Source organism: Pteropus alecto, unplaced genomic scaffold, assembly GCF_000325575.1.
Source record: "Pteropus alecto unplaced genomic scaffold, ASM32557v1 scaffold106, whole genome shotgun sequence".
Lineage (NCBI taxonomy): Eukaryota > Metazoa > Chordata > Mammalia > Chiroptera > Pteropodidae > Pteropus > Pteropus alecto.
In genome coordinates, this window is record NW_006442103.1 from 3084434 (window position 1) to 3109357 (window position 24924).

Sequence of the window (24924 nt, forward strand, 5' to 3'; positions counted from 1 at the left end):
AAAGGTGAACAACTGTAAATTACAAGTAGATGAGTTAGATTTTGTCAAACAATTTAACAAAATCATTCCTAACACTACTGGGATTATGTTGAGATGTAAAAAGAAATAGCATGGGACATGTGATTCTCGAAGACATTTAGACTAATATGTTTATTAAATATTAATAACTGTACAACATTCAAATTTTAAATGGTCTTTATACCTTAGTACAAATATAGTGGAAGTGAGATTGATACACATTGAGCCTAGGACATTAAAAGTGAAACTTGCAAGCTCTTTGAATTTTATATGGTCATTGCTTATTTAATGGTAGCAAATGAGAATGATATTCTTAAACTTGCCTCTGTATTATTTTAAAATTCATCATTTTCTTTTCTTCTTTTGGTACCAACAAATGTCTTATTTATACAACTATTCCTAAGATAGAAAAGTCATATTTAAAGTTAAACGAAAAACAAAAAAGAAAACAACAAAAAATAAAGTTAAACAATATGAACATACTTTCCATAGAAAATCGGAGATGTTTTCCACTAGATCAGGAAAAAACAAAACAAAACAAGGTAGACTACTGAGGAACCACAGTAACTGATGCTTTTCTCTCTCTTTTTTGATGACTTCTTAATATTTTTATCTAGTTTCTATCCCCACTATGTCTAGCAACTGATCTCCCCGCGGCCACCAGTGACCTTGGGAAATATATTTTGAAACTTTTCAGCCTGAATTTTTACTGAGACTCTTAGCACTTAGCCAGTTAAGCACCGCCAGCTTCCTGAAACCCTCTTCCATATGAGTTTGGAGATACTTCTTTTCCTTAATTTTCCTATTGTCATCGTTCTTTTCAGGTTCTATCTCTGGCCACCTTTTACATGTTGATGTCCTCAGTGTCTACTCATGGTCCTCTTTTAGTGTCTCTTCATAAATATGCTTTAGATATCATAGTCTATCATAAATATGCTTTAGATATCACAATGATTTCACTTAATATCTAAATGTTGAAAATTCATAAAGCATACGTCTCTAACCTTTACCTTTCTCTTGAATGGAAAATAGCATATCCAACTACCTTCTAACACCTAAATTCAATTTGCCCAAAACCAAACTTAAATTTCTCCACTCTGCCATTGCTTATTTCTCCACATTAAATATGCTTTTACTCTGCCCTTTCGTCTCAAGTTAAACTACAAGATTTCCTTTCTCTGTTTCTCTCACCACCAACCTACAACCAATTATTCACCAAGTACTCTCTAGTCTACTGGTTCTCAAACTTGGCTGAGCTTTGAAATCATGTAGAGAATGAAAAATTAATAACCCCAGGGATTCTGAGTTGACTTGTTATAGTTAGGCCCAGGCATCAGGGTGTTTCAAGGATATTTGGGTAATTCTAATTGTAGGAAAGTTTGAGAATTACCGCTCTAATTCACTTCCCAAATATCTCTTCTCAGTGCTCCTGACTTTTCACCATAACTTTCTTAGTTAAAATCCTCACCATTGCTTCCCTGGATTACAGAAGGAGATTCCTTATTGGTCTCTCTATCTCTGATTTCAGCCTATGCTATCTGCCAGACCCTTCTAAAGAGATAAACCTGATCATCTTATACTTCTGCTTCAAATTCGACTTCAGGATAAAATCCAACTCTTTAACATATGATAAAAGACTGGGATGAAATATTTGCCCCAACCACATTGAAGTACTTCGCTTCCAGAATGTACCATGTATTCTGCATTCTCTTGACCATATGTTTATTCCTTTTATCTAAATGAATAAAGAATGAACCCTGTGCTCTAGGAGCATATGGTATAATAAAGAAAATGTATGCAAATTGATTCAAAATAATTATACTGTAGGAACCAGGATATAGTGAGAGCAAAAAAAGAAAGTATGATTATACCTACATGAAGAAGGCATCATAGAAAGATAACTCTTAAGTGATTCTGAAATCATCCATTGATATTTATTAGAAATTGATTAGAAATACTAGATGCAAGAGTACTCTAGGTGGAGCGAGCAGCAGAAGTAAAGGCACAGGATGCTGTTTTCAAGAAATATGTTCTGTTTGAGGAATCTCAAGCAGTTCAATTTAGTTTTAGGGGAACGAATGGCTACACTTCACGGAAAATAGAGCTGATGCATAGGCGGAAATCAAGTTTATTCAAGTGAGGGGCTAAAATGATGATTTCTAATCAGCCAAGCATTTGATTTAATTTTTAGATTTTTCTGTCTAATAAATTCCTGCTCCTCGTTTGGATATTACCTGCTCTAGGAAGCCTTCTCTATTTTCCCTTTCTCCTCTGTGTCAAGCTCCCTTCTTCTCAGATACCATAATACTATTATATTGTATTAAATTGTTGTTTGAATCTTTTTCAATAGAAGACCAAAGTTTTGGGGGGCAGGGCCCAATTTTTTATCTCTATACCTCTAGTAACTAATATTGTACCTTGTATATAATCAGGATTCAATAAGTATTTTCCTCAAAGGAATATTAAAATAGGTAGCTGAGAAAAGGAATTCCAAGTAATGCAAGATTTTATATCCAATCCCAATATCTAAATGTAAGAGAATTTCTATATTCTGGAGAGAGACTGAGAAGGACAGACAGGTGGTACATGGTAAAAGGGTCAAGAACCTCTTATAATTTATAAAGTATACTTTATATCAAAGAGTAATAATCCATTATATTTGTTTATATATTTATACTTAATACATATTTTCACATATATTTTCTCATTTATTTCACAGAATAACATTGAATTTAGAAAATCTTATACACTGAAAATAATGAACAAAGATCATTTGAACTGTTTCACCTGGGTCAAGTAAAGCACTAGCAGAGGCAAAGGATTAAGAGCTGGTGTTTTGACTCCAAGTTCCCCTCTACCATGTCACGTTTACACCAGATTGGTTTCCTATCTTTTCAATTTACATTATAGACTGTAGTTGATTTTGCATCCTTAACCCTCTTGTAGTAGATTATTTGAACAACAGTGATCCCTTCCCTGTATCCATGCCCCTTTGCAATGTAACTATACAGCTATATCCAACAAGTGGGGGATTTATTTACCTAACCTTTGAATCTGGGCGGACTTTGTGACTTTTTAAACCAATAGAACATAGCAGAAGTGATGTGCCAGTGTCAAACTAAGGCTTGAAGAGGCCTTGTCCTCTTCTGCTTACTCTTGAAATTTTGCCTAGCCATATGATCCAGCTGTCATGGCCTGCTGAAAGAACTGAGACCATGTAGAAGAGGAATGGGCTCCAAACAAGCCAGCCCCTAGCACATCTGGAAGCTAACTACAGAGGGAGTGAGACCAGAAGAATAATGCACCTTAGCTGAGCCCAAATTGTTATACAGAACTGTGGACTAAATTAAATAGTTGCTTCGATCCACTAACTTTGGGATGTTTTCTTATGTAGCCAAAGCGAACTGCTACCACTATAGTAAGTACAACAATGACAATAACTAGCACATGCTGTGTTTTTGCTTGTGCCAAGCACTGTGTTAAGCATTTCACATACATTATCTCTACTCCTTAGAACAACTTGACAAAGTAGAAATGATCAACCCCATTTTACAGATGAGGGAAAAAACTTATTTCAAGACAAATAACTACTCATAGTTGTTCAGCTCATAAGAGTAAATACAAATCTTGAACTGTCTGGCTATATTTTTTTCTAAATCATTTTTCTGTGTTTCTTAATCACATATTTATAGAAAACCTTGCAGGTTTGTTTTTACACATGGTGGATTTTATTCAATGTGTGTCAATTTTTATTACTTCTATTCTTGTAAGCACATCTTATTTCTGTGTTCTTGGCCAATGGCTAATTTCACTGTAACTCCTTAAATATCATTTAAGCTAGCTAGGCAGTTAGAACTACCTAGGAAATCATAAAATCAGAGGGAAGTTCAAGTGAGCAAAACCCAGTGAGAAGATTCACTGTATCTTAACCACTTAAACGCATTAAGAAATGAAGAGAGGGTAGTGTTGACCTTTTATAATCTAGCCCCAAATCGCCATGTCGCCCCTTATTTTGACACACCAAATTGAATCCCTTATGTATACTGCCACCAGATGTCCTTTTAGGCTTTCACTCTTTTCTTCTTGCTAAACTTTCTTCTTTTTTGATAATTTTTTATTTTTCAATTACAGTTTATATACAATGCTATGTTATTTTCAGGTGTACGATATAGTGATTGGACATTTATATAGCTTATAAAGTGATCACCCCCCAAAATCTAGTACCTGTCTTACATAGTTATTATAATATTATTGACTACATTTCCTATGCTATGTTTTATATCTCCATGACTATTTTGTAACTACCAATTTATACTTCTTAATGCCTTCCCCATTTTTACCCACCCCCAAGCCTGCGCCCATCTGGCAATCATCAAAACATTCTCTGTGTCTATGAATTTGCTTCTGTTTATTTATTTGATTATTGTTTTTAGATTCTATACATAAGTGAAATTATATGGTATTTGTCTTTCTATATCTGACTCAATTCACTTAGCATAATACCCTCTAGGTCCATCCATGTTGTTGCAGATGGCAAGAGTTCACTCTTTTTTATGGCTGAATAATATCCCATTGTATTCATCTACTGATGAACACTTAGATTGTTTGCATATCTTGGCTATGTTAAATACTGCCACAATGAACACATGTCTTTTTGAATTAATGTTTCATAGTTCTTTGGATAAATATCCAGAAGTGGAATTGCTGGGTCTTTTCTTTGTCGCTTGCTATAGCTTTTGTTATAAAGTCTATTTTGTCTGGTATAAGTATTACTACCACAGCTTTCTTTGTTTGGTTTTGTTTCCATTTTCATGAAATATCTTTTTCATTCCTTTACTTTCTGTCTATGTGTCTTTCAATCTGAAGTGGGTCTTTTATGGGCAACATGTGTAAGGAATTTGTTTTCTTATCCATTCAGCCACCCGATGTTTTTTAATTGGAACATTTGATCCATTTATATTTAAAGTAATTGTTGATAAATATGTAGTTATTGCCTTTTTATTATTCATATTTTTTATCTTTTACTTTCTCTTCTCCTTATAGAAGTCCCTTTAACATTTCTTGCAATAGTGGTTTTGTGGTGCTAAACTCCTTTATCTTTTTCCTGTCTGAGAAACTCTTTATCTGTCCTTTGATTCTAAACGATAACTTTGATGAGTAGAGTAATCTTGGTTGTAGGCCCTTGGCTTTCATCACTTTGAATATTTCCTGCCGATCTCTTCTGGCCTGAAAAATTTCTGTTGAGAAATCAGCTGACAGTCTTATGGGAGCTACCATGCAGGTAACTGACTGCTTTTCTCTTGCTGTGTTTGATTATCTCTTTGTATTTAACCTTTGACATTTTAATTACGATGTGTCCTCGTGTGGGCCTCTTTGGGCTCATCTCGCTAGGGACTCTCTGTACTTCCTGAACTTGTACGTCTATTTCCTTCTCCAGGTTAGGAAAAATTTCAGTCATTATGCCTTCAAATAGGTTTTCAATTCCTTGCTCTCTTCTCCTTCTGGGGCCCCTATGATGCAAATGTTGGTATGCTTGATATTGTCCCAGAGGCCCCTTAAAAAAATCCTGATTTTTCTAGATTCTTTCTTCTTGTTGCTGTTCTGATTGGGTGTTTTCTGCTACCTTATCTGCTGGTTTAATCCTCTGCTTCATCTAATCTACTGTTGATTACCTTTAACATATTCTTGATTTTTGACTGGTTTTTACATTTCTATATCCATTTTTATGTTTCCTATCTCTTTTCTGAAGTTCTCACTAAGATCATTGCACATCCTTATAACCAGTGTTTTGACCTCTGCATCTCGTAGATTGCTTGTCTCCATCTTGTTTAGTGTTTTTTCCTAAAGTTTTCTCTTGTTCTTTCATTTAGGACATGTTTCTTTGTCTCTTCATTTTGGCTGCCTCCTGGTGTTTGTTTCTATGTATTATGTAGAGTTGCTTCATCTTCCATTCTTGGGAGTGGCCTTTGTAGTCGGTGTTCTGTGTGGCCCAGTAGCACAGTCTCCCTGGTCACCTGAGCCGGGTGGTCCAGGTGTGTCCCTTGTTTGGGTTGTGTGTGTCCTCCTGTTGTAGCTGAGCCTTGATTGCTGTTGGCACATCAGTGGGAGGAAATGACCTTTAGACTGACTGGTTATGAGAACTGCTGGTGACTGCAGCGGAGGGGCTCTTGTGCAGAGGCTGACATTACAGAGCAAGGTTTGCTTTAGTGGAGCTCTAGTGCCTGCAGAGTCTACCCTTTGAGTGTGTCATCTGTGGAGGTGGTTGGATGGTGCTCTGATATTGTCTGAAGTTGGCCAGTGTTGGTTCTGGGCTTCTTGGGAGGGCCTCTCGTGCAGGCCAAAGTCAGTTGCTACCTGTGCCCTGCTCAAGGCCACTTGGTATGAGGTATAAAGTAATCTCCAAATGATTGCCACTTGTTTGGGTTTAGAGGTTCCTGGGAAAGGCTAAGGCAAGAACCGAAGCCAGCTGCCATGAGTGACAGGTTTGAGGCTGCTTAGCAAGAGATATGGGTCATACTGAGGCCAGACGCTGTTAGTCTGAGGTTTATGAACCTTTGAGAGATTTTGGGAAAGTCCACAGCATGAGCCAAGACAGACTGTTTGCAAGGAAAAGCCAACAGAAGACTTAGGTGGGCCCAAAACTTGGGTGGTGTGTGGTCTCAGGGAATCACCAGGGCAGGGCGAGCAATGTTAGTCAGGTTGATGGAGAGTCAGATACAGTGACCACCTGTGTGTGTAGGCTGCGTGGGTGGGGTGGGGTGATGGGCTCAACAAAGGAACAATGGCTTCTGCTAGCACTTCTGTCTGGGAGAAAGGTACCCCTCCAGCCCTTGCCCTGAAGGCATGCACTTCAGTTCTTCCTCGTACATCCTTGGTGCCTTCTCAGCTGCTGCCCTGGCACTGGATCTCATAGTGAGTGAATCTCTCAGTGAGTACATCTATGCATGGGCCCTTTAAGAGGAATACCTGGGACTCCAGTTGCCCTCCTTTCATTCAGCTACAATCTCTTCTGACTTTCACATCCAGAAATTATGGGAACTTCTCCCATCACTGGAACCCCAGGTTGGGAATCCCAGTGTGGGGCTGGCATTCCTCGCTCCAGAGGGGTGATATCCATGATTGAGATATCCCTCTTAATTTTTCACCACCATACATGTGTGTGGAACCAATTTGTTCTGCATCTTTGTCTCTCCTACCAGTCTCAATGTGGCTTCTTCTGTATATCTTTACCGATAGGACTTCTGTTCGACTAGACTTCAGGCAATTCTCAATAGATTAGTTGTAATTTTGATGTGGTTGTGGAAGGAGGCAAGCACAGTGTTTACTCACTCCACCATCTTGACTAGAAGCCTCTGGTCCTTCTCCTTATATTATCTCCCTACTTCTCTGACAGTATATCTCCTATTTATTCTTCAAGGTCTAACTTAGAGCCAATTTCTATTATAACACCTTCAGTGATCTTAGAGGTAGAATTGCTGTTTTTACTCGGTATTTAAATGTGATGTGCCTACCTCTACTTTAGTTCTTGTCACACTGCATCACAGATGTGTTTTCATTTATACCACATTCTTTTCTTACGCCACTCAATGAGGGAACATTACTAATTTTTATTCACTTTTGTTTTCTTATTATTTGGTTCAGCATTGCATAGGAGCTAATGTGCATTTAATAAATGTAGAAGGATATTATTTATTTTTTTGCTTTTTATTTTGTTATTTTATTTTTATTTTTTCATTCTTTTCTGGTTCATCTCTATAAAGACTGTAGTTCTTGCTGAAAGCATGGAGGAAAAAAGTACATATATGAAACTACCATATATTTTTATACGTATAATCCATGTATTGCCTTCACTGCATGACTTTGGCACTGACTTTAATTGACAATGTCTAACTGGATTTCAGTGGTTGTTCTATCACTGTTGACCCTTAACTGAGGTTGCAGTAAGTCAACTGAAGTCATGAGGTTTGAATTCACTGTACACACACAAAAAAGTGTGTTTCCTACATAAAACCTGTGTATAAGATTTGATTTTGCTTTTATTTAAAAGGTCATGTATGTTGCCTGTATTGATGTGGTTCATTCAGGAACACAGCCTTCCAAAGGCACATCAAGGGGTTGATTTGAAATATGTTATGAAGTATCTATATTCCAATTTTAAACCTTTTCTATTTAGAGGCTATAACAAATATTTAATTAATGAGCTTCCTTTATAAATTAATAAGGCTAATAATTAATACAGTTTTAAAATGTGACACAGGAACTTAAAAAAATGTTATTCTAATTGTTTTATGAGATGTAGCTCTTTTGCTCTCGGCAACTAGGATTGCATGTTTAATGCACATTCAATTAGATAATCCTATTGTTTAAGTTAGTGGTATTGTGTCTTAAATACTGAATGGTAAGCTTCTAGAAGACATAGGCTGTGTCTTCCACTTCAGCAGGTGTCCTCTGTGGGCTGAGACTGACTGTTCTGTTTACCAGTGTATCCAATATATATTAGGATCTCATAAAATATATGCTGGAAAAAGAAATAAATAAAAGAATAGATGACATGCAATAAATGTTTGTTAAATGCAATGCTTTTAAGAAATCAAAGACTTCTAAAAAACACACAACTTACTCTTTTCCAACTACATGCTATTATGTCACAGAAATTCTGTAAGAAGTCTTCGATTCAATTCACCGCGGAACATGCTGTGCGTCCATGGGAGACTCTGCCCTGACTGCTTCCTTGATCTTACATATTCTTCCCCAGACATTCACAGGCACTCTCTCACTCTTCCTTCCAGTCTTTGCTCAAATGTCATTGTGTCAATGACACTCTATTTAAGATTACAAACCATCTTTCTTAGCTCTATTTTCTTTTCCATTGCACTTTCTATTATATCATCTTCTTATTTAATATATTTAATGTCTTTCTCCCCTCAGCTGGAGTGTAAGCTCCACTACAGTAAAACTCTCTGTTTTGGATATAAAACAGGGCTGGCATGTAGTAGATGCCTCTTACTTGTGGAATGAAATAACAAATACTGGCATATATTTTCCACATTAGCTACCTGATCTATAAAATGGGAATAATTTGTTTTATCAGAGTTATTTCATAGGGATTATTCTGAGAATAACATGGTATTATATATTTGACATTAAATACTTTTCAATAAAATTCAATGATTATTTTTATAACTGAGAGAATAATGTCATATTCAGATTTGCCATTTTCTACAATTTAGTTCGAGTGCAAACAATGACATTTTGAAATAGCGCAATACTTTGGTTTTAAACATCCACAGATAAGACTTTCAAAAATATGTCATTGGAAAGGGTAGAAAGCATCATCTTTATATGCTTCTTTGATCTTTTTGTAGTGTCACATTGTGGGCATATTATATTTGTAAATTAATATAGTTTTTAAAAAGATGTGGATCCACAGAAGCAAATTTTATAGATAGATTTACATTTTATACATATTTTAACAATTATTTTAAGATTCTACTAAAATGCTAAGACTTTTTTTTTATTTAATTATGTTTCTTGGCTGACATTGCTTTATCAGAACTGAGATTAAATTTTTTTTTGCTACTTACTCAGAAAAATTCTAAGAACTGTGAGCCCCACAGTTGTGCTTCCCTGATTTGGAGGACCCAAAGGGGGCCAATATTGTAACCCGATGCCATGTTAAGGATAAAGTAGCATGCATTATGGGACTGGCTGCAACGCTGGGCGAGGAAGGGATGGAGAGTGTAGTGGAAGTTAGAAATTGTGCCCTATATCTTAGAGACATAAAGGGCCTGCATTCTAAACCACATAGCTGGAAGCTTTTCTTATAATCTGCATTCTGCATGAGATGTAGGTATTTCCAGTGCACCTGTCTTTCTCTTATGCACTTCTGTAATTACTTGCTCATCATCTTTCTCCCATGATGGTCACCTCCTTCCATGTCTCACCTTGAGGCAGGCACGAAGAAGCAGCTGAGTGAAAACTAGGTAAATGAATAAACTAATGACCCTGTGTACTATTCTTACACAAATGATCCCATCTTCACTTTTTTTGCTCTCCTTTCTCCTCCTTTATCTGCATCCTCACTATAGTTTCCATCGCTTCAATCAAAACTTTCTGTATAGGGAACTATTTTCATGTTTCGACTCATGTGCTTCCACCTCTTATGTTTTGAGTTACCATATATGCCAAAAATGGACACCTTGGTAAAGAGCAATAGAAATAAATCTTTCACAGGCTTCATTTTTCAGGGTAATGATTAATGCTACTCAACGAATAAAGCATTCATTGTGTCACTGAATATTGATAAATGATCCGCTTGCCTTAATATGCTGTTGATACTTAGAAATCAACCAAAGATGTTTCCCACATTTTGTAAACATCTTAAGATTTCATCTATATTCCAAACTTTAGTTCAGAATGTTCTTTCTCAGAAGCGCGGCATAGTGATTTAGGATGGAAATAATGACAGGATCTTTTTCAAAGTGATTAGAACCTTTCTGGTATAAGCCTTATACAGCATAATGAATGTGTTGGCATTTGGTCCTTATTTGCATACTATAAAAATAAAACAGAGTGTACAACGAAATTCCCGTTAACTTCGCATTACCTGTTAAATAAAGATACTCAAAAGGCAATGTAACCTAATTAAAATCAAGAAATTATATTTAAGCCATACTTACTTCTAAGATATTACATATGCACTAATATTTACCATGCATGCAAAGGGTATACACCTCATTAAACATACAGGAAAAAAAAATCCCAAATTTCTTTGCTTAGTTAGTCATTTTATAAAATTTTTCTAATACCAATATTAGCTATTTTAACAGCTGGGCTAAAGTCCCATATGTGTATAATTAATGCATTAGCAGTTCTAATCCAAAGCTTAATCTGAAGGACCTTCTTGGAGTTTAAAATTTGATGTTTTTTTTTTTTTTAAATTTTTATTTTTTTATAGATATATTGAAAGTTTGCAAATAACGTAGTTTTTCCTCTTAAATGTTCCCTTTCTCATTGTTCATACTTTCTGGCTTGCTCAGGAATGCACAGATGTTAATATCGATGCTGTTTTTAAAGAACAACAATGAGGTGTTTGTTTTGTAACCTTTTCTCTTGAGCCTCACACATATAATTACATAGTCTTTGAAACTTTCAAAACAAATAGGAGTAAAGTAGCCTTTCGAAATGAAGTAATTGTATGGCTGGGGTCTCTAGTCCTCTAGATTAAGGGTAGATTATACATTTTTCCTACTATATAAAATTTGTCAATTTGAGAGTTTGTTTAAAAAATAAATTTATAAGCATACACTTGTTATAGGAATTATTGTATAAAGGTGTACATGATTAAGAGTTGGGAAAAGGCATGAGATTGCAACTATGAGACAGCAAATGCTTTCTGTTTTGATAGTTACTATATTTTTTCAAAGATCATTATGAAAACTATAGCACTGATTGTTTTAATTACTTAAGATAAGGCAAAGAACAGTCTCTAGAATAATCTGATTAAAAAAACAAATTCTGGTGCAAACCCTTTTGAATTATTTACAAACATCTCCAACTGTTCTATTATTTAATGAAGGAAAAGAGAGGTATCCTTCCCCACCCCCCATCACAGAAGTCATCACAGTAGAATACCATAAAAGCCTGTGATGAGGATTTTAGTCTCAGATGCAGCCTATGTCCCCACATGTCTCATAAATTCTTTTAATGCATTTTCACATGCATGATCATGAATGTCTATTCACTGAAAAGCTTTACCATATGTTACATTTTTCAACTACCAAGGACAAAGGGCAAATGGTCCCTGGCCTTGTATTTGGAACAAAAAGTATAAAAGCAAAACAAAAACTTCTTACATTTTTACTAAAGAAAAGAATGAATGCAGATAGTAAAGAATAGTGGAAGCTTCTTTTAACACCATGCTGTTCTTTCTTGAGACAAAGTGTTCAATGAGGGACAGACAGGGAGAAAAGGAAATACAGAAGTAGAAGACCTCATGTGCAACCCAATCCATCTTCTCCCCGGTAAAGAACTGACTGTTTGCTGCAGTATTGCATGAAGTGTTTCGTTCAGTATACTTTTAGAGTGACAGGGATTTTTGCTATTTATTTAGGAAGAATTCACACTAGAGTGGGTAGTTATTGTCAGCAGTTTTTTTTTTTTTTCCCTCCCTCAAGATACTCTTATGTGTGCTTTTTGAATCAGGATAAGCAATTCTTTTTCTCCTTTTTAAAAATATATTCTAAAGACTTGGAGTATTATACCTTAGTAGATATTATTTAGCCAAGCCAGAGAGATTTACTGCATTTGCTAAATGTCTATTTTCCTCAAATTATTTATGTAAATAATATATACATACACATATAAAATCATATAGATTATATACATATATAGACATGTACACTTTCAATCAACTACCCCAGTAACTACAGAGAAACAGTCACCTACGAACCCAAATTATTCAGCCAAACACACACATATACATATACACACATATTAAAAATTGCATAAAGTGGAAGGAAAAATCCTAGTATACAAATTTAACCTTAAATATTTGTTCTATCCAGGCAAAGACTTTTTGTTTTTCAAATTGTAATTTATTGCAAACAGTTTTTCTATCAGTTAGTTATCAGCCTTAGTGGAGCTCCCCAGTGAGTTCTGATAAAGGACTCATTGTATCAAAATACAATAGCATGTAAGCTGAAGGTGCTAGGAAGCTCGTTATACGGGATGTTAGCCCTAGCTTATGCTTATGGTCTCTAAGAAATGCCAGGAAAAATTCACTCAAGCAAATTAGTGTCTACATTTCATGTATTAAAGAACATGTATAGTTTCGGCCTGGTGTCAGTTTTATGGTGCCATTTTTCTGACGTGCATCAGAAGGGACCCATAGTGGAAAATTAACTTGGTTTTTTAACTAGCGGCTCAAGATGTTCATCTTCTAAAAATACTCTGCCCCACTTCATTTATTACTTCCCACTTATTTATTTGTGGAAGAGGCTTCATTCTCCAATGAATATGCTGTAGTCGAGCCTTTCTAGGTGCTAAGTATTTTAGTTCACAGCCTATATCTTCCTAAGCTTGCTAATAACAACCAGCGCTGAATCATTTCTATTGCCTGTCTTGACTTCTGGTCTGGTTTAAAGGGTCAGCTTCTTCATCTCATCAATTTATCTTAAATAATTTTGTCAATGAATCTATTTTAGGCCACTCTAAAGAATACTTATTAAACTAGGTATCTCATTCTTAAAACAACAACAAGAACAACTCACTAACCTTCCCTAAATTTCCACTAAATTTTCCTTTATTAAATTAAAATTTCTGTGTAAGCAGCATGGTTGTTTTTACTTTATATGAAGCCACCCTTTCTGAAGCTATGGAGAAAAAGAAAGAAATCTTCCATAAGAGGGGAAAAAAATGCTGGGAGACTTGTAGAATGAAAAGATGGGAAAACTATTACCTATCTCTGTATTTTTCAAGGACTTTCTTGTTTAAGATACTGTTAAAGCAGTCATCAAGCCTAACTAATTTAATCAGATGATCTTTTACATAATCTCCATTCTTGATGAAATGACACTTCATTTACAATAATAAAAATTATTATGCTTCTTGAGTTGTCCATATTTAATTGAGATACTGATCAGAATATGACATCCTCCATGGCAGGTGTGTGTGTGTGTGTGTGTGTGTGTGTGTGTGTGCATGTTTCCATGTGTGTGTGCGTGTGTGCATATTTACTCCTGTAGCATATATAGCTCGTAAAGATACAGCTTCTTGAGTTGTCCATATTTAATTGAGATACTGATCAGAATATGACATCCTCCATGGCAGGTGTGTGTGTGTGTGTGTGTGTGTGTGTGTGTGCATGTTTCCATGTGTGTGTGCGTGTGTGCATATTTACTCCTGTAGCATATATAGCTCGTAAAGATACAGATTTTATGAAGTAATACTTTTTTTATTAATTGTTATTTTGTAATTGTTACTCTGTATGTGTTTGTCCCGTCTACCCAACAAGTTTACACACCTTTGTTGGCAGGGACCCTTTCTTATACACTTTATTTTCCTGTGTACAGTGTCTTACATATATTAGCCATACTCCTGACTGGTATATATGGCAACTATTCAGAATCACCTGTCTTACCATAAAAATAGGTGACGGAAATGATTAGTATAGCAAGAACAATCCAATAATATTGGTGCTTAAGGACCATTGACTTTTTCAGTGCTCATTTTGTCAGAATTTGGTATTAAATCACTTTTTGTTGAGAACCTGAAAAATGTGTCACAATATAGGATGCTTTACAAAGAGGGCAATTTAATTCTTTATAGCTTTGAAAGGATTTCAAACTGTGTCATTTCATTTATCTATGAGGACTAAATTCACATGAATTAGCCTCTCACTCACGCAATGTGGTACAGAACCTTATTGTCTTGTCAATGGTTCATGTAGAGCTATAATTTGGAATAGTTGAAGAAAATGTCCAGTGACTATGCATGGGGCTACATCCTTCCAGAGTCATTGACAGTAAATGTATCACTCTCTGATTTGCCTTACCCATAAGCATCAAACATTTGGGCTTCCCTCATTTTTAACTTAGAAAATACTATTTTGTTTTAGCTCCTAGGTATACAGCGACATTTTCCCATTAGAAATGGATGCATTTCTTGTGGTAGTTAGCAGTTGCCAAAACATCACATTACTCTTGGTGAAACAGAAAAAAATTCTATCTGGAAATCATTAGAGATCCATGACCTATAAAGCTATTTGCAAACACAATGCAATTTTAAACAAATGTGAAAGTGTTGCTCTACTCATCACTGGGGTGACAAGATCAATCAATCCCTCTGAAATATTCTCAACCCAGAGGTGCTCACTGAATCCCCACTTAGTTAAGCCCTGATTTCATCTCCAGCCTGAGAAATTTCTTTTTGACTCACATTTTCCTACTCTTGGTTCTCAATATTTACCCTCAAATATAATGTAACCACACAAATATGAGTTAATTTTTAATTTTCTAAGGAGTACATGGAAAAATATTCAACTACTATCTCCTCTGCTGCCAGCTGGTTGATCATGGACATGAAACATACTTCCTTAAATTCTGCAAGGAAGGTCCTAAGAGATAGTAAAAAGAACATGGGTTTCCACATTTACTAGCTGTGGAACTTAGATATATTTCATAATCTCCTGGATAAGTTAATAATCTCTGTGAGCCTCAGTCTCCTTATCTGTAAAATGGGTTAATATTAACTGCCTTAGTAAATTGTTATTATTTTTAAAGCATTTCTACTTATTTGTCAATTTCTATATCTGTCTCTACTGCTACCTCTAACCTATCTCCATCTCTACTTCTACACGTATGTTTCTAAGTGATAAACAAAGAACTCAATAAGTATTAGTTAGTTCCTTTACTTCTAAAATAGTATACATTTCTTATATATAAATACTAAACCAAATATGTAAATTTCAATTTTTAACAAATACCATGTTAGAATACCTGACTCTGAACAGAACTGTGTTAGCTAAATGGTTGAAGAAAGGATAAAAAGTCCATTTTTTAAAACATAGCTAAATATAGGAAGCAAAATATTCTTTAAATAGACATTTTCTGTTACCTGTTATATCTGATTTTGATTGTATTTTGTTTGTTGTTTTCACTTCATTTTTTTCAATATTGAAATACAAATATGCTTCTTATTAAAAACTACCTAGAACATCAAATCCCATGCAATAAGAGTGTTAACCATTATAAACCCTGTCATGTCTCTGAGAAGCAGAGGAATTATCTTGTTATCAATTTAATAATGGAACATTGAAGTAAATGATGCCATCCACTGACACCAGTAACACTGTCTCTCTAGGGAAATTCATGTCTGTGAGAACTGTCAATCTAGATGGATACGGATATATTAAATATACTCCCTTCAATCCACAAATCTACCCTTTCTGGGATCCCTTAATAAAAGATTCCTTATTTTGATAAAGACAAGCTATGCAGAATATCTTGACATTACTGATCTATAATCCCTTTATTTAAAAAAATCTTTTGTGGAAGGGGTTAGTAAATATTTTAACAAATTTTCTTCTCTCTTTTTTCCTTTAGCATAACCTGCATGTAAGTGTTTCTGACATTTTAGATGAATGAAGTATTAATAATTACACAGAGATATAGAAAGTGGATATAAGGTATTGATTTAGCTAGTTGCTTTTGCAAGCTTTCTGCAAAACAGTTTACCTTTGTTGTTTTGCATTAAAATTGCCTCTAGTTCTAATTCAGATAGCTATAAGATGATTCTTTATATTAAAAGTGTCTGACATTTTCCCATGAGAAAATATGACAAGTAGAAATTATAAATATAAATATATCAATCAAATATGCAATATGCAACAGTAGAAAAAAATGAAAATCTTCTCAGAACAAAAGTACATAATAATAACAAGCAAGAAATCAGTTCAGTTGTGCTGTTAAGCTAACAAGCTGTTTTGGTATTTTAGATTATTGATGCAAATTTAATTGCATTAATGGACACAGGTGGAAGCCAAGAAATAATGATATCCTTAACATTTAAGAACTAAAAAGAAAAAAATAGATATTGATAAGAGGAAAAGAAGTTCAAGGTGGAAGCAGGGATTCTAGAAAAGACACTTGAAACCTCTGACTGATTTTGAACTCCTGTTTCCCTCTCCCCACCCCAGATGATAATATTTCAGGGTGAAGAGAGGGCCAACTTGTCACAAGATCATTTGACCTGCTATTGTCCAAATGCCTTCTAGGCAACCCAACTAGGAATTCTACAGGCACCAGAAACGCTATGTACCCCGAACCAAAGCCATCATCTCTCTCCTTAAATCTGTGTTTCCTGCCACACTCTGTTTTTAGGAAATGGAACCACCAAACACACCCTTACCTAAATGAGAACTGAGAATCATCCCATAATCCTTCATTTCCCTTATTCAATAAGTCCTACCCTTGCTGCTTGAACAGTCACCATCCCTGGCAATTCCAGCTCTACTCTAATACTACTCACCTCTTCAACATTCTAATACTCATTGGTCGTTTTTATTTATTACTTACACCAGGTCCTTCTATAGAACTGGTACCTAGTAGCTACTTAAGATATATTATGACTTTAATTTTCACATTTTTTGAGTTAGGCACCAGTATTTCCATTTTAAAGATATTTTTAAAAATTAAAAATAACTTTTATTAAAGTTTAGTAATTGACAAAGTTTAGAAAAATGTAACATAGGAAGTAAAACCTACCTCCAAAACTACCCTTTGCCTCTCGGCTCTTTTCACAAATGTGAACACAACTAATATTGTTAATCTCTATAAAAAGATACATTTTTATACCAAAGAGATCATAGTATGTACACTGTTATGCAACTTGAACTTAAATTACAGAATTTATCTTGGATATTTATTAAATCAGCCTCTACAGATAAATATCTTTCCTAGTATTTTTAAAATCACTGTACAATACCATGATAAACATTTTTCACATATGTTTGAGAGTATATCCAATGAGTATATTCTTAATTAAGAGATTTCTGAGTCAAAGAAAACATACATTCAAAATTTTTAATGCTATGGTTGAAGTGTTCTGTAGAAAGGGTAGATTAATTAATAATGCCACTACAGTGTCTTAAAATGCCTATTTTCCCATATTCTCTTATATTAATCAGAGTCCTGGCAGAAAACAGATGGTTGGGTAATTTGAGTAAAGAGTAATAATACATTTACAAGGTGGAAGAAAACCACAAAAGACAATGGAGGATACTGGAGGAGCCATTACCACCCCAAGACCTAAAAGCTAGTGAAGAGGGCTACACAGACAGGAGTGGAGATTTCAGTGGCATTCACAGCCCCCTCACAGTGACTCTGCAGGGAGGCAGCTCCCTCCCTCTCCTCAATCTCTCTGGTCCCCCTCTGACTGAGCCCAGCTGGAGCCAGAAGACGAGGTGACCTAGTGATACAGGCCAGCCTTCCAGATACAGACACTCTGTGGAGAGAGGAGAGTGGAATCTAGCAGCAAGTTGAAGATGTCGACCAGACCTTATAACTTTCCACAGCTGAAAATTTAAAAAGAGTCTGTGTATAATGCTAAAGCATGTGGATATTTTTATCTTGTCACGTTAGTTCTTGAATTATATATACTCCTTTGCTAACTGGCTTTGTTGTCTCTCCTGTTGCTCTCCTCTCCCTCAAGTTTCAGAGCCACTCAGGGATCTTTCCAAAATGCAAGTGGGATCATGTCATTGCTCTGCATGAAATCTCTCAGTAGTTCTCTATCTTCCCAGGATAAAGTTGAAACTTCTAGGCAAGAACTATTGGCCTTTCATAATTAAGTCCCTGTGGTCTGGGAGCATCTCTCCAGACATCACACCTGCCACCCCCAAGTGTCCATTTGTATCAGACACTCAAGCAGCACTGAGCCATTTGCAGTTCCCAGTTGTGAAACATTTTCTCACACTTGTATGTGACAGCATTACTCTGCCAGCAAAGCCAGCTTCTCCTTTACGCATCGCTCCAGAGTCTGATTCTCTGGAAGGCTTTTCCTAACCACTCTCTCATGGCAGAGTTGCCACTTCCACCTCTAACAGACATTGTGCGTTTCTCATCTGAACATAGTTTTTCGAACCTGTTTACATGGTTGTCTCCCCCTTTAGGTTGTGAACAACTTAAAAGCAGGCTTTGGTACTTTCTTATTTTATTCATCTCTCTGTTCAGTATCCGGCACAGACTCTGATGTCTGATCCCCTAGGTGTGAATCCTAGAGCCTTCAGTAATTTGCTGTGTGTACTCGGTAAAGTTTCTCAATTTCTCCGAGTTTCTTAGCTGTAAAATGAATGTAACCATGGTGCCCTCTTCTTAAGGTTATTGTGGGATTTGAGAGTTTTAACTTTGCCAAACCCTTAGCATTATGTCTAGTATAGAAACATTGAATAAATGTTAGTCATCAATTTTATTAGCTTCAGAATGTTTCTGTATCGTATCAAGCCACCAAGGATTCTATTTCCAAGAGGTTCAGAGTGACTATTCGTGTGAAAACCTACTAGATTTCCCTGGAGAAATGTAAAAAGGCTTTGGGCCTCACACTAAAACTCTTGAGGATATCAGTTTTAAGATTTCTGAGCAAAGAGAAGAAATAAGTGGCTGCCCAAATCTCTGGGTAACCGAGAACCATGGGGGTTATTATTCATTTTATAATCTATAGCACACAAGAGTGCCTAGCACATAACAGGTGATAATGCATATTTGTTGGAAGAATACCTATGCTTTAGTTTGGGACACAAACTGCTTATCAATATGGACCACTGCTGTGAACTGAGATGACACACGAGCCCTTTGTCTCAGTGCCAGGAGAAATTGCTGCAACTCCTCAGGAGGGTAGAAACACACCATTCAAAGGGCATGGAGACAATGAGGGTCTTAAAAACTGTTGTCTCTGGTGAGAAATTCTCCTTCAGCTTGAAGACCCCATGGCAGCAGCAATAGGAAGAATGTTTCCAAGAGCAGAAGCAAGAAGAATTTGCGTTAAGAGGAGAGGTTCTGAAATAGTAAGAGTGAAGTAATAAGACTTGTGAAGCTATAGCCTCTGAGGACAGGAGCAAGGAGCTCAACACCAGGAGGAAGCATCAGGGACTGGGGTTCTGTAATAATACTGAGGGGTTGTGTGTTAATATTGAGTGGTGCTGCTTCTGAGTCAAATACTTCCGGAATTGTGATTCACCCCCACTCCTTGTTTTTTTTCTCTAGGAAAAGCAAGAGATATAGAATTATTCTCACCATTAATTTTAAGTAGTGTTAGGAATCAACTAAAAAAGCAAAAATCTGATTTTTATATTATTATAATATTAATAATGGTTCTAACATTTGGACAGGAAATTGTTTGCAGTTTAGAAAAACACACGTTTCAAACAAATGGCACATTCATAAAAGAGTTTTACAGTGAAAGGAAAGAGGGCTTTCACAATTTGATTGTTTAGTTCTTGTCAAGGGACTATAGAGCCTCAAAGGGCAAATCATGTTGAATGAGGGGGTTAGGGTCACATTTGCAGACTTCCTCTGACAACGTGCTCACTGTCAACCAGGGATTGTGGAAGGCTGACCTCAGGAGAAGACCATGAGGGCAGTAAACTGAAGGGGAGGCGAACTACAGTAACTTTATTTAAATGTATTTTTTTGATCTGAGTCTGAGATGTCTTCTTTCCTACGTCATTGGGTCAGTGGCATTCCCTCAGATCCTGCAGGTCAGAACAGAAACCCTGAGCACGTGACAGGGTGGTGGGCTTGGTGCTTCACTCACCGAGCATCTACGATGTGCCAGGAATTGTGTAGGTTCTCGGCAGACAGAAGTCAAGAAAACAGATGTGATACCAGCCTAAAAACCTCAAGACTATAGTCTAGTGGGAAATAGAAATATTTTAAAGACCTAACAAAATGGTGTATGACTACACACTGTGATGAGTATTACAAATAAGTTGCTGTGCTAAATAAGTAAATGAACAAAATAATTGGGATTTAATATAGATAGCCCTTTCAAATAATGCCTCCCCACAGAAGTGACTTGGAAGTGGGAATCCGACAGATAAGTTAGGATTTACTGGGTGAAGAATGGCTAAATTCAAGTAAGAGGAATATCATATACCAGGGCTCGGATGCACTGAGAACTGGGTATGTTTAAATACGTAAAAGAAGACAAGTGTTGCTGGATGGTAGTGACTGAGGAGGGAATGCAATGAGACGCTGTCAGAGAAGCAGACAGCAGCCACAGTAAAATGTTGGTCCTAGCAAGAGAAACCATATTGTGATGATTTTACTATGGATGAGCTAGAAAACTCTCTAGCTCGCCCATGCTGTCCATATGCCCATTTTCTCTGACTTAAAGATAGAGTTGAACAGCACTGAATTCTTGATTTTATTCATGTCTGTAGGTAACCACACATCCATCCTGGAAGCTCATTTTCTGTCTGCTTCATAGTCTGGCCAAATGGGAGGAGGGGTATGATTATGGCTAAGCGAGGAGGGTGGAAGGAAAGCAGCAACTTCTTTTGTTCCTTTCCTTTCAGACCTGATATTATCCTAAAGAAGAGAGTGCAAAATGACATTGCATCCCTCCCGCTGGGGAGAGTGCAGAATTGGTCACGGGCAATTGTGAGCACTGAGCTGACACAGTACCCTGGTGACCTGAATGAGTTAAAGCATTGTCCAGAAGCTCTAATTTACAACCAGGACGAATTTGGGGCATTGAGAGGCAGATTGAATAGGTCCATTTTTACCCATTGTCATTTCAGTGACAGGTCCAGTTTGCTCTAGTCTAAACTGACTCACCAAATCATACATTCGCACAATTAAACCACCAGCCCTTTGACATGTCGTAGAATCTCCACAATGTAACACAGCACTGTCACTTCAGGTTCCAGCTTAATGTGCCCTTTACTTTCCAGTTCTCTCTTTTCAGGCATTTTGCACTGAAAATCTTCTTTGACACTCATTTTAAAATAAGAATATTAATATTGCTGCTTATCATTCTATTAGCCATTGAATACAAAATCTTGTCTATAAGCCGACAATAAAACCAGATATACAACCAGAAACACTTGATTTTAAGATTAGCACCTCTTTAATATATCAAGACAAGGTCCTATTTGCTTGTCTTTTGGTATAGAACTTTCTTAGTATGTAATAATTATTACAATTTATTTTTATCTACTTATGACAACAAGAGGCAATTTCAATAAAATAAATAGCCAAAGACAATTAAAACAAAATACTTCTGGAGAGGTTCATAAAACTAATAAAGATGATATCAGGAAAATACATAACACTCTTCCAATCAAAGGACATGTGGAAAAGTAGTCCATACAATAAGGGTGTTCAGTGGTCACATGGGGAAGCTCCAGAATTCTGCTGGGGCGGCTTATGCAGGAACAACCATAATGCTGCTGGGTAGGAGCAGGATAGGAAGGTGTCTTTCATCACATGAATAGAAAAGGTCTGAGAGTGGCAGTCAGAATACTATTGGCAAAAAAACAAACAATAACAACAACAACAACAAACACATAGACACTCTGCTCAGATAAGAAAGGGAAACATGGTATGGAAACAAGACATGCTAGACGGTAAAAGAAAGGCCCTTCAGCACCACCAGTTAGACTCTCACCAGGACCACAGTAAGGAGAAAATAAAAATTGATTACAGTATTAACTATGCATCTTTTATGATTTGTTATGCAAATATTGATAGTGAAATTACCTATAACCCTCATTAAAATCAGTTTGGGGTCAGTAATTCTTACAAAGATCCTTCTGTCACCTTTATAAGATCAATTCTAAAGAGACCTCCCCTTCTCCGGACTGATATTAGTATATGATCTAGTAGGTCTTTGATTATTATATTCTAGATTCTTGTGCCCACAGTGAACAAAACCCTTTTCCAAATACTGCTCTATTGAAGATTACATTGTCTTAGAATTTTCTACAATATATAAACTGAAACAATTAAAAGTTCCTAGACTGGCCATTGCCAGACTACATTATCTTTATTCTAATATGCTCCAATTGCATAGGCTAACCAATTCAACTTTTCAGAGTTAAAATTTTCTTAGTATTAAAAAGCACATAAAGTTATAACAATAGAATCACATTTATTGAATATAAATTGCAGAGAAAATGAGTCTGCTTTAGAAATTTTAGGGCATATGATGACTACACTAAGAGTAGTACATTATAAAAATTGTTAATTTTGGGGGAGGAATGCATTCATTGGTTTGAAATCCCCAGACAATAAATATGTTTATAATTAGCATACGTAATTAAATTTTTATTAAGTATAGATGTTACCAAAATATTTCAACTCATGAAAAACAAATGCAAAATACCTGGTGTCCTCCTTACACTAACAATAGATTCTTAAGCTGATCTCTTTAATAAATTGATGACTTGCCTGTTTAGAACTTCTTGGTAGAATACATCAGGCAAATCAAAATATTGCAGTGTAATATGAGAATTCTATAAAAGCAACTATTATCAAAGTAGATGGTAAAATTATTAGATTGTCTTATTAATTAAATATTATCTAGGAATATTTTATTACTAAAACTATAAAGCTATCAGAAGAAAAGGGACAATTAGATATTTCTACTCTCCTTTTATATCCACAACTTTTTAGGAGCCCTAATCTCCTTTAAAGATCCAGCTCTTCGTTACTCTAGAGGAAAATTTAGAAGAGACATTTTAGAAATGGAGGCTTATGATTAGTAAAGTTTCATATATGGTTGTGCTCAGGTAAACTTCAATGCAGATAAACGTATATGTGACATTTGACCAAACAGACTTCATCCAGGCATGCTGTGGCTTCACTCTAATCTTCTACCTCTAGTCAAATCCTTCTGCATAATATCCTAAAATAATTCTCACTTGAACTTTTATAGTATTCTTTTAATTATTCCCTTTTCCACAAGTTTCACTCCTTACTTTCATTTTAACTACACAATTTCATACATAGTATACATACTGGCTTCAGTTTACTTAAAAATAAATATGCATCTTCTGAATTTTTACAGCTATAATCAAAGGACTTGTAAAGCAAACATAAAAAACTTAACATTTGTTAGTTATGGGTGGTACACACAAAATTATTTGTTGCATTATTTTATATAATTTTCATTATTTTTCTTTTTTTCGAAATTAAAATAAAAGCATTAATTGTAATTTGTGTTTATTGAATAGAACCTGGAAAAGGAGAGTTGTAGAACCAGGAGTGGGCTGAGAGTTGGAGAGAACAGAGAATTAAGAGGCCATAAAGGTGACGTGATAGGAGATGTAGAAGGTGTGGGATTTGTTCAGATAACAGGATCTCAGCTACCAAGATAGTCGAGGTGGCATAGTTCTTTAGGAAAACAAGACCAAGAGCTGTCTATGAAAAAAAGCTAGAGACATGATGGCAAAAATAATCAGAGGATAAAAAGTTAAGACATGGTAAGAAAGACCATAAATGTTGATGTTAAAGTTACCTAAGATAATGGCAGACAAAAAATAAAAGTCATAGGCCGAAGAGCTCATAAATATTTGAGAAGAGGAGGGAGAAAAGGGAATGCAGAACAAGGCTGTAGAATAGGAAGAGTGTGGCTTTATTTCATGGAACATGGCTGTGGGGAGGAAGAAAGATGGCTGTAGTCAGGCTCCCTCCTGACACCCTCAGCAGCTTCCAGACTGAAGTGACTCAGCACTTCTCCCCTTATATAACCATGTGTCAAACTGCCCGGTACGCATGCATGGGCCTGTGTATGAAAGGCGCCGCCACCTTAAGAGGCTGGCTGTGCTCCTGCTGGAATAAAGAGCTATGTCGCAGTTGCTTGTGGCTCCCCGCATTTTCTTCCAACTGCCCGAGCCTCGTATCCCTTACCTCGGAACCTTAAACCTACAGCAGCACAATGGTTCAATGATAAGGCATGGTTGACTAAATACCTAGAGTGGCAATGGAAGCTAGAAGAGGGCTAGATGCAACACCTGGCCTAAGGACAGAGATGTGGATGTGTAGTGGGGTAGGGTGGAGAGTAGGCAGAGAGAATGGGAAAAGGTGACCTCTATTTGAGAGAGTTTTGAAGAACGTTCCCCCTTTTTTGAGGGAAATAGATATTTCACTTGTGGCCAAAAGACAGATGCAAGAGGCTAGGAAAATATTAAGGTTATCAGGAGATATCAAGAGGATATGCACTTCTGAGGGCAGAGTAAACAGATGGAAGGCACTCTAAGAAAGAGCAAAATTAAGTTTTACTGGGTGATAACTGATTAGAGGGAATTAACCTTTGTAAATTGATGTCAGATTCATGAGAAAATAAGGAAAGGAGCTAAATCAGTAGATGTTACTATTTTGGCCATTTAGACTTTAGAATTTTGTT

The 24924-nt window shown here is 36.1% G+C and overlaps 1 protein-coding gene across 2 annotated transcripts in view; it reads right to left on the reverse strand.

The window, feature by feature from the left end:
• DPYD (dihydropyrimidine dehydrogenase) overlaps window positions 1-24924 on the reverse strand; it is a 707946-nt gene that overhangs the window by 269624 nt on the left and 413398 nt on the right. The gene's annotated exons all lie outside the window — the stretch shown is intronic.